Below are 16,181 nucleotides of genomic sequence, written 5' to 3' on the forward strand. Positions count from 1 at the left end.
TCATGCAGTGTGCGCCAAATGAAGGTTCTGGGATGGCCTGTTCTTGCAGCAACTCTTCGTGTGTTGCTGGAGGGATATAATGTCACGATGTCCCATTCACTCAAATTATGGTGGACGTTGACAAACACACACCAATTAGGGTATCGCCTTGTTGGAACGAGGTTGGTATTCGGTGACTACAGTTTGGCAGCTCTGTTATCTTCACAAACAGAAAAATGAGTGTTTGAATATCGTGCTGATGCTTTTCTAATCGCCATAATGTAAAGTTGCTGTACCACAGAAACAGTTCGTTCTTTGCATCCTTTGTTTCATCACGCGTTATATTGCTAGTTGCTCATTCCTGGTACTTCAAAATAAGTGTATACTTTTCTTCATGTATTTTAGCGAACCATTCACTTAATAAATATCGACATTGATTTCAAGGATACTCTGTATATGTGTATATAAAATGAATAATAAACAAAACCACAGTTCCTAAATCTTTTTTGTTTACGAGGAAGACATCAATGTCTGTTATTAACAGAAAATTAAAAACACTTAAAGCAAAAAATAAGAGTATAAACTTATTCAGACACACTGAAAAGTAAACTTATGTCAGGAGTGGGATTCGAACCCACGCCCACATACGTGGACCAGAATTCACATCACCTGTTGTTATACAGGGAAAGTTTCGAAACTTGAGTCTGGCGCCTTAGACCACTCGGCCATCCTGACATTACTATCACTTTTCTCTATTGCATTTATTTATGAGATAATTTTATATATATATATATATAATATTATGGTGCTTTTGTCAAAGTTGAACCTTTTCGACTCTTGTCAAATTGGAACTTTTCAACATTGACAAAAGCACTCATTGTGCAACCACATTGTCATTGTGCAACCTCTCATTGTCCTCCTAACTAACATAATAATACAAACTATACAAGGCATGTTTCGTTTACATGCAATTTTTTTCCTTTGTTTTCAAACCTCAGTAGTTTTAAACATTAATAAAAAAAACTGCCTTTTATAGAACTGTTTCAACAACGAAGCCAGCAACGGGCCTTAGAAATCGCACCACTCTATAAAAGGACTCGAACCCAGACATCTCCAAATGAGCGAGAACTCACAAATTCACCCTCCTACTCCTGGAATCATTCCGAACCAACGAAATAATCCAATTGACCACACCATTCATTATTTCTTGTTTTAATGAAAGCACTGTTACCTCACTCTCCCACTAATAACGCATCGTAATATTTTATCTGACTCTCCTGCTTCTCCTTCGTACGTAATTTGTGAATGGTCCCATATGCCCTTGTTTACAGACCAGAACTGTTAAATCTAATGCTGCGTATCCCCTGGCTCTAGATCACCAGCCTTGAAATATTCCACTTAAGTCCTTGTATATTGAAAATGTGGACTGAAAATTGAAAATCATTCATTTTGGAACAACATTTCGTCTTCTGGCCAGGGGCTTGCCATTATGGACGCCATAAACAAAAATAATTATTATAATAATCATAATTATTATCTTTGATCTGTAAAAGATTACAGATACCGTTAGGAACGATATCTCAAAGTGTGGTCTATGTATTTTTAAAACCCAAAGGTCAGATATTTGAAGAAATATTTATTACCATTTATAGTAAGTGCCCTGAATGAGAGAAAGGTCATATTCCAGTTTCCCACCTTCTGTTGTTGTGTGGTCAACTTGAAACCGATATTGTTATGTGATATTCAAGAATGAGTGAAAGAATAAATTAGATTGGAAAATTTGATTTATGTACGAATGAGAAATTAGTGGCAAGTTACAAATTGAAAGTGTTTGAAAAAAATCACATCCAAAAAGTTAAAACTCGGGGTGGTTTCGAACTATGGTTATGAACTAACATAACCATATGTGAGTCCATAACCAGGGAGAGTGAAGGGCACAGTATTAAGAAAATAAAACGCCTGTTACCTTAATTACTAAATGTATTAAAATAAAATACTGCATGTCACAAAAAAAGTAAACTGAAACTTTTTGGATTGAGGCACGAATACCATGAAGTGCCAAAAGCCTTCTGCAAAGATTGGCCCATACGTTTATTGTTGATGGAAGTTTTTAGGCGCATCAGTGACTTCATATGTAGATAATATAACTAGATAATATAACCTAGATAATATAACACTGACCCTAGAAAAAAAAAAAAATAATATACATATAGCAGAGCGTGGTTTCGATCCACGGACCTCTGGGTTATGGGCCCAGCACGCTTCCACTGCGCCACTCTGCTACATGGTATACTCACCTTCCAATTTCTTAAGATCATTTGATTCAACAAGCACTTTTTTTTTTTTTTTTTTAATTCCGAAATTTGCAACAAATTTCTATGGCATTAAAAAAGGAACAATATAAATGAATGAATGAATGAATGAATGGAGATTTGGTTTGGGTGCATTAACAATGAGCAACCATTATTAATTGTATAATCTGATATTCTATATTAATAACATTGGCAAAATTTCTCTCTCTTAGTCCAAGGAGAATCGCATAGATTACAATCACGTACTTAATAGAATCAATTGGCAAATATTTTATCCATATTTGTATTTAAGGATGGTATTTTAGAATTTACTTCCATTATTTTTTTCTTGGATAATCCATTTATGATCGAAATCGCTTGAATCACGTTTTACATGTTTCTAGACTGAGTCTAGCATACATGCGATCCCTAAGGGTATCTAGTGCTTCCATCACAGCTGTATATGATAGAACGGCAACAGTGGCTTCCTCCTCTTCTTCCCTTTTGCTTCAATTTTCTTGTTTCCAAGACCAGTACATAAAAACAATTTTTCATGGCTTGGGGCATCCGTTTTGTGGGATGTGAAATTTCTCTAGCGGGATCTGTACTTTACGCTTTCGCATAACCATGTCTCTGTTGAATTCTGTGAGCCACTCTTTTAAGAGGTTATCCAGGCGCTGTAGTTGAACGCATATTTCAGTGGTATTGACTGCAATTCATATTGGCATACTGGATTGGCTAATTTACCGATGATGGTTTCTATTATCTGTTCCTGTCCACTTGCACGCAACGAGGGCTGTTATGCTTACTTTTCTTACCTTGACACTAGATGGTTCCTCATTTGCGAACACGAGACCACCGCGCGGGATGACACGGTAATAGACCCCATCATCTTATAGATGTCCTCTGCTTTGTAGTGCTCATGGTGGTTAGGTCAAGCATTACGTAGCCAAGGCTTCGATGCCTCCTCGTTATGACTTTGCTTTTCGCTATATGATTTTTTGAATTGAACCTTTCATCACTGACACCATAAATGAATTCATTATCGATCAAACGTTCCTTGCACATCCAGTTGCTTAGCTAAAGTATCTGCTTTTTTCGAGGGGTGGCACAGGAATTGAAGTTCTAAGAGGCTTGGGTGCACCACGTTGACATGTTCTCTGGTTGAATCTCTTTGTCGTTTCTTGCTCAGATTAGCATTTCTTATAAATCGATCCATTATTGCCTACGTGGAAACAGGTACGTATGCATTACCTGGTATTTATGCTGCTGCTGCTGCTGCTTTTGGCAACCCACAACTGAAAAGACTGAAAAAAAAAAAAAAAAAAAAAAAAAATCACATATAGCAGAGCGTGGTTTCGATCCACGGACCTCTGGGTTATGGGCCCTGCACGCTTCCACTGCTTAATTTACACCATGCAAATACAGTGCTACGACCATGGCCGCGTTATGCAATTACACTGAAAATATTTTTACATATATTAAAGAGGCCGCAAATTAAAATATGGCCGGGGTCTGTTTCATCCTTAATCCGTCCCTGGCTATGACATTAAGACTGAACGAATAATATGAATGAATGGATGAAGATTTGGTTTGGGTTCCATAGAAATCAGCAGCCAGTTCCTATTATCAAAAATTCTCTCTTAATCTAAGGAGAATCGCGTGGATACAGTCTCATGCCCAATAGAAATCACAGGCAGAAAATCTGTTATTTATATTTGTATTTATGAATATAGTATTTTGGAATTACTTCCATGTCCCTCCCCCCCACCTTGGATAATACATTTATGATCGAAGTCACCAGAATCACCTTTTACTTGTTTATTTTAACTATTTTCAAAAATAATCAAAAACATTAATTTCAAAAAAAAAATAATGCTGCTTAAAAAAAAAAAAAAACCGCGTGTGTACCCTGTACGAACAAAAGATATTTTATATTATGTGAAATCATCTTTGAAGAAAATCAAAATCGTTTAAAATTTTAAAATTAAAGTTATTAACGATGTAATGTTTTATGCTCACGCCCGCTACTTTCTCTACTAAATCAACGTTACTTTGCAGCAAACTGGAAACCCAAGAGGGGATTTTGAACAATGCATCGATGGTGTGACTAGAAGAAAAATTATCAGAGGTGGAGGGTTATTGAATGTGTAAAGGTGGAGGGTTACATCAATTATAGAATGTACTGAACAAAAATAGAAAAAATAATAAATAAATAAAATTTTCAGTATATTAAATTAACTAAATATTTTTAAAAGATGACTATCAGTTATATAAGAAATAGTAATAATAATAATAAAATAAATCACAAAAAAGTAAACATCGAATAACCCCAGGGGCTCACATCTGGGGGTTATTAGTGTTCTGAGCTGGATATCATCATTCTTCTCTTTCTTGGTGATTCCCTTCTACTTCTGTAGTTGAAGGCAACTGAGAATGTTTTTTTTTTGGCTGGTGCAGCAAAAGCCTCAGGCTTCCTTGCGCCATAACTTATAAGATCTTAAGCAATCAGTGAGCACCCCATCCGGGTTTAAGATGGTATTTGATATGACCGCAGCGACTGCGTCCTTGAAAGCACAGACATATTTCTTATATTTGTTTCTTTTCTGCGGTGCACACAAGTTTCTTATATTTTGTTTTTGTTATATCACAAAAATAAGATACAGTATGTCATAAAAAATGTAAACAGGAGAAATAAAACCGGAGCTCCCGAACAAGTCTCGAAATTCAAATTTCCGGATTAAAATGGCACTCAAATCGAGTTATAATGCAACTGAAAGAATAGAATTTATGGGATACCTAGTTCCTGAGCAACGCGACGCTGTCATCTCTCTCGCTAGTGGACGAACCCACTGCTTGGCAGTTATATAGGTACACTGCATTCACGTAGACGGTAATTCGATGTCAGTATGGATAAACGTCATGAGTTAACTGACTTTGAAAGAGGGATGACAGTGGGTGCCCAACGCATGGGTCACTCTGTCGCGGAAGTGGTATAGAAATTGCACTATCCCCGTTCAACAGTATCAACAGTGTATCGGGATTACGCCATTTCTGGAATAACATCTCATAGTGGACAACGCTGTGGGCGGATGAACGTTACAGCACCCGTCATGTTAACAAGGAACTGCTCAGGAGAGTGGACGGTCAGTAAAGGTCTGAGGCGTGTTCAGCTGGCACACGTGGGACTTCTGGTACGTCTAGACCCATCTCTGAATGGTCCAGGTTACGTGTCCATCCTTGCAGACCATCTGCATCCCTTAATGGGCATCATGTACTCACAGGGCAATGGACTCTTACAGCAGGACAATGTGCTTCCCCACAAAGCCGTGGTGACTAGAACATGGTTCCAACAGCATGTCGCAGATTTTACCACCATGGAATGGCCTTCCCGCTCACCGGACATGAAGCCTGTGGAGCAACTTTTATGCTGTGGGAGGGTCCGTTTGTGGTTTCGATCCACGGACCTCTGGGTTATGGTTCCAGCACGCTTCCACTGCGCCACTCTGCTACATTTTCATAAAGCTCTTTTAGTAAGGGAAATGCAATCCTACGATACTATCATGCATAAATGAAAGTTTTCTTTTTTTTTAGGTTGGGGGCTCGTATTCCATTACGTGGCGAAAGCCTTCAGCAGGGATATTGGCCCATGCAGTTGTTGTTGGTGGTTTTTAGGCTCATCAGTAATTTACGATATTTTCAGCCTTTGTGTATTACGTCCTAAATGTGTGTGTTCACAGGAAGATTTGCATGTTGTTGTCCCGGAATTACTGGGAAAAACAATATTCCCTCTGCCTGAGATCAGTTACCTACCTCTCCGATTGGTTGAATGCTCGATTATTTAAACTTAGATCTTTTATCAACGACCATTCAGCTTTATAAAATTATCCATTTCACCCCCTCGGCTCCCTCTGAAACCAAGAGCAGTTTCAGAATTTTCTAAAGATATGGGAGTGAGTGTTTTGGGGAATCATTAAACTTTAATCATCAGGCAGTTGTAAAAATAATTTTGTTGATAAGGAAGGGGGGGGCTATAGCAATTTCAGCCTCTGTCTGGGGTTGCCCATGTGCCAACTTAATTTTACTGAAAAAATAAAAAGTGATTGTGTTTGCTAACGGTCAAGGACACATCCGTGAATCCCATAAATTGATTGTTTCCCATTCAAATTCTGTCCTCTTCTAGTTTGTTTATTTTTATAAAGTTTTGCTTCCAAGGGAACATTTTTCTTATTATAACCTTGGGAAATATACAATGTATTGATTATTTTAAAAATAAATTTTCAAAACAATCAATATAAAAATAATTTATTTTTATTTTATTGTTTTTTGGATGATTTTCAAATTTTTAAAAAAAATTTAAAACTTACAAAAAATTTTTCTGTATTGTTTATTGTAATTATCATTATACAATTAAAACATAATTTTTAATTGTCATATAGTAGAAAAAAAGTTAAATTTGAAAAACAATTTCAAAAGACGTGAGAATACCAATCTACAAATCGAAAATAAATCTGTTATTAATCAAATTTGTTTTTAATATAACATTACAAAACACCTACACCAAAAAAAAACACCTGAAATGATCATTATAAATGAAGATAATTGTAAATAAAATTTATGTCAGGAGTGGGATTCGAACCCACGCCCACATACGTGGACCAGAATTCACATCAACTGTCAGATAGTTGAAGGTATAGACAACCTTGAGTCTGGCGCCTTAGACCGCTCGGCCACCCTGACATTGCTCTTATGCTTCTCTATTGCTTTTATTTATGAGAGTAAAAATTAAAAGTTTTATTTTGTTTTCAAACCTTAGTAGTTTTAAACATAAAAAAAATAAAAAATGCCTTTAATAGAATCGTTTCAACAGCGAAACCAGCAAAGGGCCTTAGAAATTGCACCACTCTATAAAGGGACTCCAACCCAGACCTCCAAATGAGCGAGAAGGAATGACAAAGTCATCTTCCTACACCTGCAATCATTCAGAACCACCCGAACTTGTTGACTTATTCATTCTCCTCCTGGAAGTATCCGTCTGCTTCCAAAGGTTTCATGATCAAATTCATTTATTGTTTTAAGTTTCCAAAAAAAAATTATTCCAATTTGAGCTATCAATCAGTTGATAGTGGATAAACCTAGTTGGCAACAGTTTCAAATTATCTGTGGCATACTTAAACATTGTCTGACTATGCAACTTCTAATCTGGTTTAAGTAATGGATGAAATGTTATATTGTTCAAAATCAAAGTGGTATCCTTGAAATTGGGTAATAGGCCTGGCACAATATATTGCTGCGATATATTGTGTTTACAAAAAGATTTTTATGCAATAAACGAAAGGAGCAATATTTACAGCAAATGAAATGCAATGAAAAGCAAAAAACTTTACCCTTTACAGTAAATGAATTAGTCTGATGGCTTGCGTAACCATGGGGTCCGTAGTATGGCACCACTGGGACCCATCATTACACAAGGACCATTTGACCACACCATTCATTATTCAGTTTTAATGAAAAACTGTTACCTGACAGTCCTTCTCATAACACATCGTAATATTTTATCTGACTCTCCAGCTTCTTCTCAGTACGTAATCTTGTGAATGGTCGCATATGCTCTTGGTTACAAATCAGAACTGCTAAATCTCAGGCTGCTTGTCCCCCCTGGCTGTGTCGGCTCTACAACCCGCAATCTTAATCCACCTTAGGTCCTTGTAGATTGAAAATATGGACTGAAAATTGTAAATTGAAAATCATTTATTTATTTTGGGCAACATTTCGTCTTCTTGCCTGGGTCTTTGCCATTATGGATTCCATAAACAAAAATAATTATTATAATAATCTTAATTATTATCTTTGATCTGTAAAAGATTACAGACACATTCTGTTAGGAGCGATATCTGAAAGTGTGGTCTATGCATTTTTAAAACCCAAAGGTCAGATATTAGAAGAAACGTTTCTTACCATTTATAGTAAGTGTCATGAACGAGAGAAAGGTCATATTCCAATTTACCACCTTCCGGAGTTGTATGGTTAACTGGAAACCGATATCGTTATGTGACATTCAGGGATATGAGTGAAAGAATAAATGAGAGCGTAAAATTTGATTTATGTACAAATGAGAAATAAGTTACAAGTTACATTAACAATATTAATAATTCTGTGTAAAGTGGAAACGTAAAAAATGTACATAAAACTGAAAGTGTTAGAAAAAAATCACATCTGAAACGTTAAAACTAAGGGTGGTTTCGAACTGTGGTTATGGAACCATATGGTTATGTGATTCCATAACCTATCAAAACTATATGAAAATAAATAAAAATATACGAAAATATTTCTGGCAATAGAGATAAAATTATGGAGAGCAATTGTAACAAAACTTTTAGATATATCTCGGGGGGCTATCCTGACCCGGGGCTGCAAATATGAATAAAAGTAAGGATACGATTTGTTTTTATGCACATGAGAAATCTTAATCGAACAAAAATGACCATACAGAAGAGCGTGGTTTCGAACGACGGACCTCTGGATTATGGGCCCAGCACGCTTCCAGTGCACCCCTCTGCTCCCTTTCTATAATATTTTTTATTAAAATAAATGCAATCCTACGATACCATCATGTTGGGTTGAGGCACGAATACCATGACGTGAGAAAAGCCTTCTGCAGAGATATTGGCCCATGCATTTATTGATGATCATCGTTCTCCCTACACAGGATTGGATCGAATCTCGTCAATGAGACGAGTAACTTTTATGGACTTTTGACGAATAATAATAATAATATAAAATGGATCTTTTATCAACGACCTTTCCCTTTTATAAAATTATCCATTTCGGCAACCCTCACCCCCTTGCCCATTTATAACTAAACACGAACCAAGAGCCGTCCCAGAATTTTCTAAAGAGGTGGGAGTGAGTGTTTTGGTGAATAATTAATCATTCATCAGGTAGCTGCGAAAATAATTTTGTTCATAGGGGGGGGGGGATTAGCCCTTTCAGCCTCTGCCTGAGGCTGCCCATGTACCAACTTGATTTTATTGAAAAAAAAAAAAAAAAAAAACGCGGTTGTAACTGATACAGGTCAATAACCCATCAATGAATCCTATAAATTCATTATTCCCCATTCAAACTGTGTCCTCTCCGAGTTTGTTTATTTTGATAAAGCTTTGCTTCCAAGGGAACATTTTTCTTTTTATAATCTTGGGAAATATATAATTTATTGACTCTTTTAAAAATAAATTTTTCAAACAATCAATTAATATAAATTTTATTTATTTTTATTCATTGTTTTTCAAAAGTTTTAAAATTTTTTATAACTTACAAAAATCACATAAAATACTCTATTTTGCTGTATTGTTTATTATAATTATCATTTATACAATTAAAACATCATTTTTAATTGTCATGTAGTACAAAAGAAGGAAAATTTGAAAAACAATTTGAAAAGACGTGGAATACCAATCTGACAATCGAAAATAAATGTTATTAATATAAAATTACAAAACACCCAGAGCAAAAAAAAATAATAAAGTGATCATTATAAATGATGATAATAGTAAAAAAAACATTATGTCAGGAGTGGGATTCGAACCCACGCGGACCAGAATTCACATCAACTGTCAGATAGATGAAGGTATAGACAACCTTGAGTCTAGCGCCTTAGACCGCTCGGCCACCCTGACATTGTTCTTATTCTCTATTGCATTTATTTATGTGAGTAAGAATTAAAAGTTTTATTCTGTTTTCAAATCTCAGTAGTTTTAAACATAAAAAAATAAATAAATAAAAAAAAGTGCCTTTTATAGAATCATTTCAATAGCGAAACGAGCAAAGGCCTAAGAAATTGCACCACTCTATAAAGGCTACATCTGGAGGGTTGGTAACCCCCCCCCCCCAGAAACAATATACACATATTTTTTTTTTTTTTAATTTAAATATAAAAAATATTCACATACAAAATATAAATTCAATACATTGACTTCTTCGAACTAAACTTATAAAATAAAATGTCTTTAAAAAAAACAAATGTAGTCTAACAAAAAAAATATATATATATATTTTTTAAATTTTATTATTATTTTTTTTTCACAGAAAGGTTGAAATTCAGTATACGGCACCCCTCGTGTTACGCTACGTGACGAACAGAGGGTTGCGTGGTGGATGTGATTTCCGGCAACAGAGATAAAATTATGGAGAGCAATTGTAACTGTAACAAAACTTTTAGATATATCTCGGGGGGGGGGCATCTGGACCCGGGGCTGCAAATATGAATAAAAGTAAGGATACGATGCCGGACAGGATTTGTTTTTATGCACAAGAGAAATCTTAATCGAACAAAAATGACCATACAGAAGAGCGTGGTTTCGATCGAAGGAACTCTGGATTATGGGCCCAGCACGCTTCCACTGCGCCCCTCTGCTCCCTTTCTATATTTTTTATTAAAATAAATGCAATCCAACGATACAATCATGTTGGGTTGAGGCACGAATACCATGACGTGAGAAAAGGCTTCTGCAGAGATATTGGCCCATGCATTTATTGATCATCATCGTTCTCCCCACACAGGATCGGATCGAATCTCGTCAATGAGACGAGTAACTTTTATGGACTTTTAACGTCATTTCCGTTTCATAACAAAGAAAAACGGAGTAGGGGAGGAGATCGTGCAAAGGATCATGGTAAATGATCTTGGATGTCCTCAGAACTGGCATAAACTAGCCGGTTGCGGAAAAACGTTTATGATTCGGGGCATACCAATTAGGTGGCTTTGGACCAACCATTGCCACCCGTGGCAGAAACCTTTGGGTAACCAGAGAAATGGATATCTTGAGAGCAGTGATCTTGAATGTGCGCCGAGCTGGTTTATGCCAGCTTTGAGCACACCAAAGATCATTACATTACCCGTCGGTATTACTGAAGCGGTTGTATATTCCCACGAGGCGAATCATAAACGTTTTTCCGTAACCAGCGGGGCCTGTCAAGGATATTTGAATCAGTTCGCGATTGAGAGATAACAGACTCCAAATTACATGTATGAGTATCTTTTGCTTGTCATTGGCCATTCTCATTAAGTTGCAGAAGTCCTCGTTGGTCATCAAGTTTTCGCATTTCTTTGAATTGCGCTGATTGGGTTGAGCGTGGTGTGCTTTAGATCCTCATTCATCTGCTGTTTGGATGATTGTAAAAGTTTCGAAAGGGGTCTTCTTCTCGCAGTCGCGTTACAAGGCTATACAGGTCATTTTAGTCAGGGTCACCGTCGTCATTGTCTTGACACGTCTCTTAAATATTTCAATCGTTTTGCGAATGTCCAAGTCCGATTCAAACAATTTACGATCTAATATGAGCTCTCCATTGTCGTCGTAGATCTTGACATATTTCATCTTTGACAATATCTCTGTTTCCTCATTGCGAAATGAAATGTGGAGAATTACCATCTCGTGCTTGTACTTCTTAAGATCCTGAGCCGTGATGGTTTCGATAACGTATTATGCGTGGATACTGTCGTTTCTTGCAGATCTCGTTAGCGCTGCATGTGGAATTTGCGACAAATAATGACAGAGTAACATGATCCAACGTGATAGTATGATTGTAACAATACAAATACTTGTATTGTAGCAATCATACTATTCAACAAATGGCCGCAATCAAATGGGTAATTAGGCTATTGGCCTAACCTCTTCAAACGTTGATTCGGTACAGTAAGCAGCGGTCGCGTGTATACTATTTATCACTAACGTTGATTCGGTGGAGTAAGTAGTGGGCGTGAGTATAAATTACATTGTTCATGATTTCCGTTCTAGGTGTTCGAAATTTAGTAGATGTCGTCAAGGATGTTTACATATAAAACATCTTTCGTGCGAATAGGGCAAACACGCGATTTTTTTCAGAAAAACTGGCAAACCGACCAGATAACACTTGCAATAACTGTGCCACTGCGCTCTGGTAAATCTGGCCTTGACGGCAGTTCAACATCTGCTGTTTCCCAAAACAATCTGAAACAACAGCTCTCACCCATCCTTTTATTAAGGAATACTCCAACTCGCAACATGATTCCTTAGTCATTGTTTTAATGAAAAAACCTATCAGTTTTGCCCATATTGCCCATAACATATCGTAAACTTCAGTCTTGTCCTGGCTCTCAACACGTCAGTTAAACGATCGGCTCTTAAGTCCATGTAAATTGAAAAAGTTGGGTCATTTCATTCATTTTGGGCTATTAGATTTCATTCAGGTGGCGGTGGCCTGAGGCCGGGCTTAAAATGTCAGGCCTGTGTGGTTTCTTTTATTAAGGGAAATGCAATGCAGTTCAATGATTTCCAGTGATTCCTCGTAATACTAACTTTCCTATGTAAACATCTGCAACTTATAAGAGTGAATAAAACAATGTGCAGACATATTTCTTAAATTTTATGTCATAAAATGAATAAATAAATATTATTCGAAAACTTCGTTGACCAGAAGACAAAATTCGAAAACTGGAAGGTGCAAACTGGATAAACTCAATGTTTTAGTGTTAAATGATATTGGTGGTAACAATTAATGTAAAACTGAATGCAGGGGAAAAAAAATACTCAAATAGCAGAGCGTGGTTTCGATCCACGGACCTCTGGGTTATGGGCCCAGCACGCTTCCACTGCGCCACTCTGCTACGTTTAAGTTGTTCTTATATTGATTTATATCAGAGAAATGTAATGTTAAGACATTCATAAGTATCCGACTTCCACTGCTTGTGAATGTCGTAGATGGGGTAGACTGGTTGCAAAAAGAATAAAAATAAATAAAAGTATTTTTTGGCAACAGGGATAAAATTATGGGGTGGTAGTAGTAGCAGTAAACGAGACGTGTGAAGCTATCAACTTCCACAACGACAGATGAAAGTTTTTTCAAGCAATCAACTACCCGCTGGCTAAAGGCAAATATCCACACATCTATTCTATAACTATCTTTCCTCAATTTGAAAGTATGCCCCCTCGTAATCTGAGCAAGCGGAAGAATCCCATCAGCATTGAGCTTGCTGAACCCATTCAAGGCCTTATACACCTCAACCAGATCACCTAGCAGTGCCTGTTAGTGCCTAGTCTCCAGATGCTGCAATTTTCAGCAATTTAAGACCACTCGTTCGTTCCCCTCACTAATCTTGTTGTCCTTCTGTGTACTCGCTCAAGAAACTCTACATCCTTTCTAAAATAAGGCCTCCAGACCTGTGCGCAGTACTTAAGCCGTGGCCTGACCATTGCTTTATATAAAGGAATGATCACTTTATTTTCCCTACTAGCAAAATTCTTATATATCACTGACAATATAATGAGCTGCTCTGGCAGCCTCCCTCCACTGCTCAGAAAATTTCATATCTGACTACACTATTACTCCCAGGTCTTTTTCATTTTCTACCACCCTAAGTGTAGTAGTGCCACACAGTTGGTTCATTTCTGTGAGGGTACTTCTACCCATATCCAGTACTTTGCATTTGTTTCCAATGGTTTAAAGGGTAAAAAAATTCAGGTGTTCCTCGGGGGGGAGAAAAGACTGGGAACCGCGACCAAGTATGAATTAACAAAACAGATATAATGTGGGCGAAGATTAATTTAGAGGCAAATGAGATATTGGCGAGGACTATCTCCTAATATTATGAACTAAAGTTGGTGTTATTAGGAGATTAATTGGTATTAGTAAATAATATTAATATTACTTCTGATAATACCAACTGTTAAACAATACGCATTAATTACAACAAGCTGAGATTTAAACATTTTCAAACAATAATCAAAACATATAGCAGAGCGTGGTTTCGATCCACGGACCTCTGGGTTATGGGCCCAGCACGCTTCCACTGCGCCACTCTGCTACTTTTCAGTAACGCTGCTTCGTTAAGTGAAATGGAATCCTACGATACTATCATTCATAAATGAAAGGTTACTTTTGGGGGGGGGGCAAGTATTCCATTACGTGGCAGAGCTTTCTGCAGGGATATTGGCCCATGCAGTAATTATTGTTAGTGGTTTTTAGGCTCATCAGTAAGTTAGGATAGGCGATTTGGATGTGCAGGAACCCGGAATTACTTACTGGGAAAAACAATATTCTCTCTGCCTGAAATCAGTTAACTACCTCTCCGATTGGTTGAATAGTCGATTATATAAACATGGATCTTTTATCAACGACCCTTCCCTTTTGTAAAATTATCCATTTCGACAACCCCCACCCCTTCCCCATTTATAACTAAACACGAACCAAGAGCCGTCCCAGAGTTTTCTAAAGAGGTGGGAGTGAGTGTTTTGGTGAATAATTAATCTTTTATCAGATAGCTGTGAAAATAATTTTGTTCATAATGGGGCGGGGGGGATTAGCCCTTTCAGTCTCTGTCTAGGGCTGCCCCTGTACCAACTTGATTTTATTGAAAAAAGAACCCAAAAAACTGTGGTTGTAACTGATAAAGGTCAAGGACCCATCAATGAATACCATAAATTCATTATTCCCCTTTCAAACTGTGTCCTCTACGAGTTTGTTTATTTTGATAAAGCTTTGCTTCCAAGGGAACATTTTTCTTTTTATAATCTTGGGAAATATATAATTTATTGACTCTTTTAAAAACAAATTTTTAAAACAATCAATTAATATAAATTTTATTTATTTTTATTCATTGTTTTTCAAAAGTTTTAAAATTTTTTATAACTTACAAAAGATCACATAAAATACTCTTATTTTGCTGTATTGTTTATTATAATTATCATTTATACAATTAAAACATCAATTTTAATTGTCATGTAGTACAAAAGAAGGAAAATTTGAAAAACAATTTGAAAAGACGTGGAATACCAATCTGACAATCGAAAATAAATCTGTTATTAATATAAAATTAGAAAACACCTAGAGCAAAAAAAGTAATAAAGTGATCATTATAAATGATGATAATAGTAAAAAAATATTATGTCAGGAGTGGGATTCGAACCCACGCCCACATACGTGGACCAGAATTCACATCAACTGTCAGATAGTTGAAGGTATAGACAACCTTGAGTCTGGCGCCTTAGACCGCTCGACCACCCTGACATTGCTCTTACGTTCTTCTATTGCATTTATTTATGAGAGTAAGAATTAAAAGTTTTATTTTGTTTTCAAACCTCAATAGTTTTAAACATAAAAAAAATAAATAAATAAAGTGCCTTTTATAGAATCGTTTCAACAGCGAAACCAGCAAAGGTCTGACAAAACTGTAAACAAAAAAAAAATATATATATATTTTTTTTTTTAAATTTTATTATTATTTTTTTTCACAGAAAGGTTGAAATTGAGTATACGGTACCCCTCGTGTTACGCTACGTGACGAACAGAGGGTTGCGTGTTGGATATGATTTCCGGCAACAGAGATAAAATTATGGAGAGCAATTGTAACTGTAACAAAACTTTTAGATATATCTCGGGGGGCCATCTGGACCCGGGGCTACAAATATGAATAAAAGTAAGGATACCATGCCGGACAGGATTTGTTTTTGTTTTTAAGAAATCTTAATCGAACAAAAATGACCCTATAGCAGAGCGTGATTTCGATCGACGGACCTCTGGATTATGGGCCCAGCACGCTTCCACTGCGCCCCTCTGCTCCCTCTCTATAATATTTATTAAAATAAATGCACTCCTACGATACTATCATGTTGGGTTGAGGCACGAATACCATGACGTGAGAAAAGCCTTCTGCAGAGATAATTGGCCCATGCATTTATTGATGATCATCGTTCTCCCCACACAGGATTGGATCGAATCTCTTCAATGAGACAAGTAACTTTTATGGACATTTCGTTTCATAACAAAGAAAAACGGAGTAGGTTAGGAGATGATGCAAAGGATCATGGGAAATGATCTTGGATGTGCTCAGAGCTGGCATAAACTAGCCGGTTGCGGAAAAACGTTTATGATTCGGGG

General features: G+C 36.7%; 4 non-coding genes across 4 annotated transcripts; all 4 read right to left on the reverse strand.

The window, feature by feature from the left end:
- Positions 1–592: 592 nt before the first annotated feature.
- TRNAL-CAA (transfer RNA leucine (anticodon CAA)) lies at positions 593–714 on the reverse strand. The gene is made up of 2 exons: positions 677–714; positions 593–638 (listed from the first exon to the last, which is right to left on the reverse strand). It is a non-coding gene; the product is annotated as a tRNA-Leu (tRNA).
- A 6,174-nt stretch (positions 715–6,888) lies between these two features.
- Positions 6,889–7,010, reverse strand: TRNAL-CAA (transfer RNA leucine (anticodon CAA)). The gene is made up of 2 exons: positions 6,973–7,010; positions 6,889–6,934 (listed from the first exon to the last, which is right to left on the reverse strand). It is a non-coding gene; the product is annotated as a tRNA-Leu (tRNA).
- A 2,824-nt stretch (positions 7,011–9,834) lies between these two features.
- TRNAL-CAA (transfer RNA leucine (anticodon CAA)) lies at positions 9,835–9,946 on the reverse strand. The gene is made up of 2 exons: positions 9,909–9,946; positions 9,835–9,870 (listed from the first exon to the last, which is right to left on the reverse strand). It is a non-coding gene; the product is annotated as a tRNA-Leu (tRNA).
- A 5,243-nt stretch (positions 9,947–15,189) lies between these two features.
- TRNAL-CAA (transfer RNA leucine (anticodon CAA)) lies at positions 15,190–15,311 on the reverse strand. Its single transcript has 2 exons — positions 15,274–15,311; positions 15,190–15,235 (listed from the first exon to the last, which is right to left on the reverse strand). It is a non-coding gene; the product is annotated as a tRNA-Leu (tRNA).
- Positions 15,312–16,181: the final 870 nt, after the last annotated feature.

Source organism: Mastigoproctus giganteus, chromosome 11 (genome assembly GCF_048544385.1).
Source record: "Mastigoproctus giganteus isolate SK-2022 chromosome 11, ASM4854438v1, whole genome shotgun sequence".
Taxonomy (NCBI): Eukaryota; Metazoa; Arthropoda; class Arachnida; order Uropygi; family Thelyphonidae; genus Mastigoproctus; species Mastigoproctus giganteus.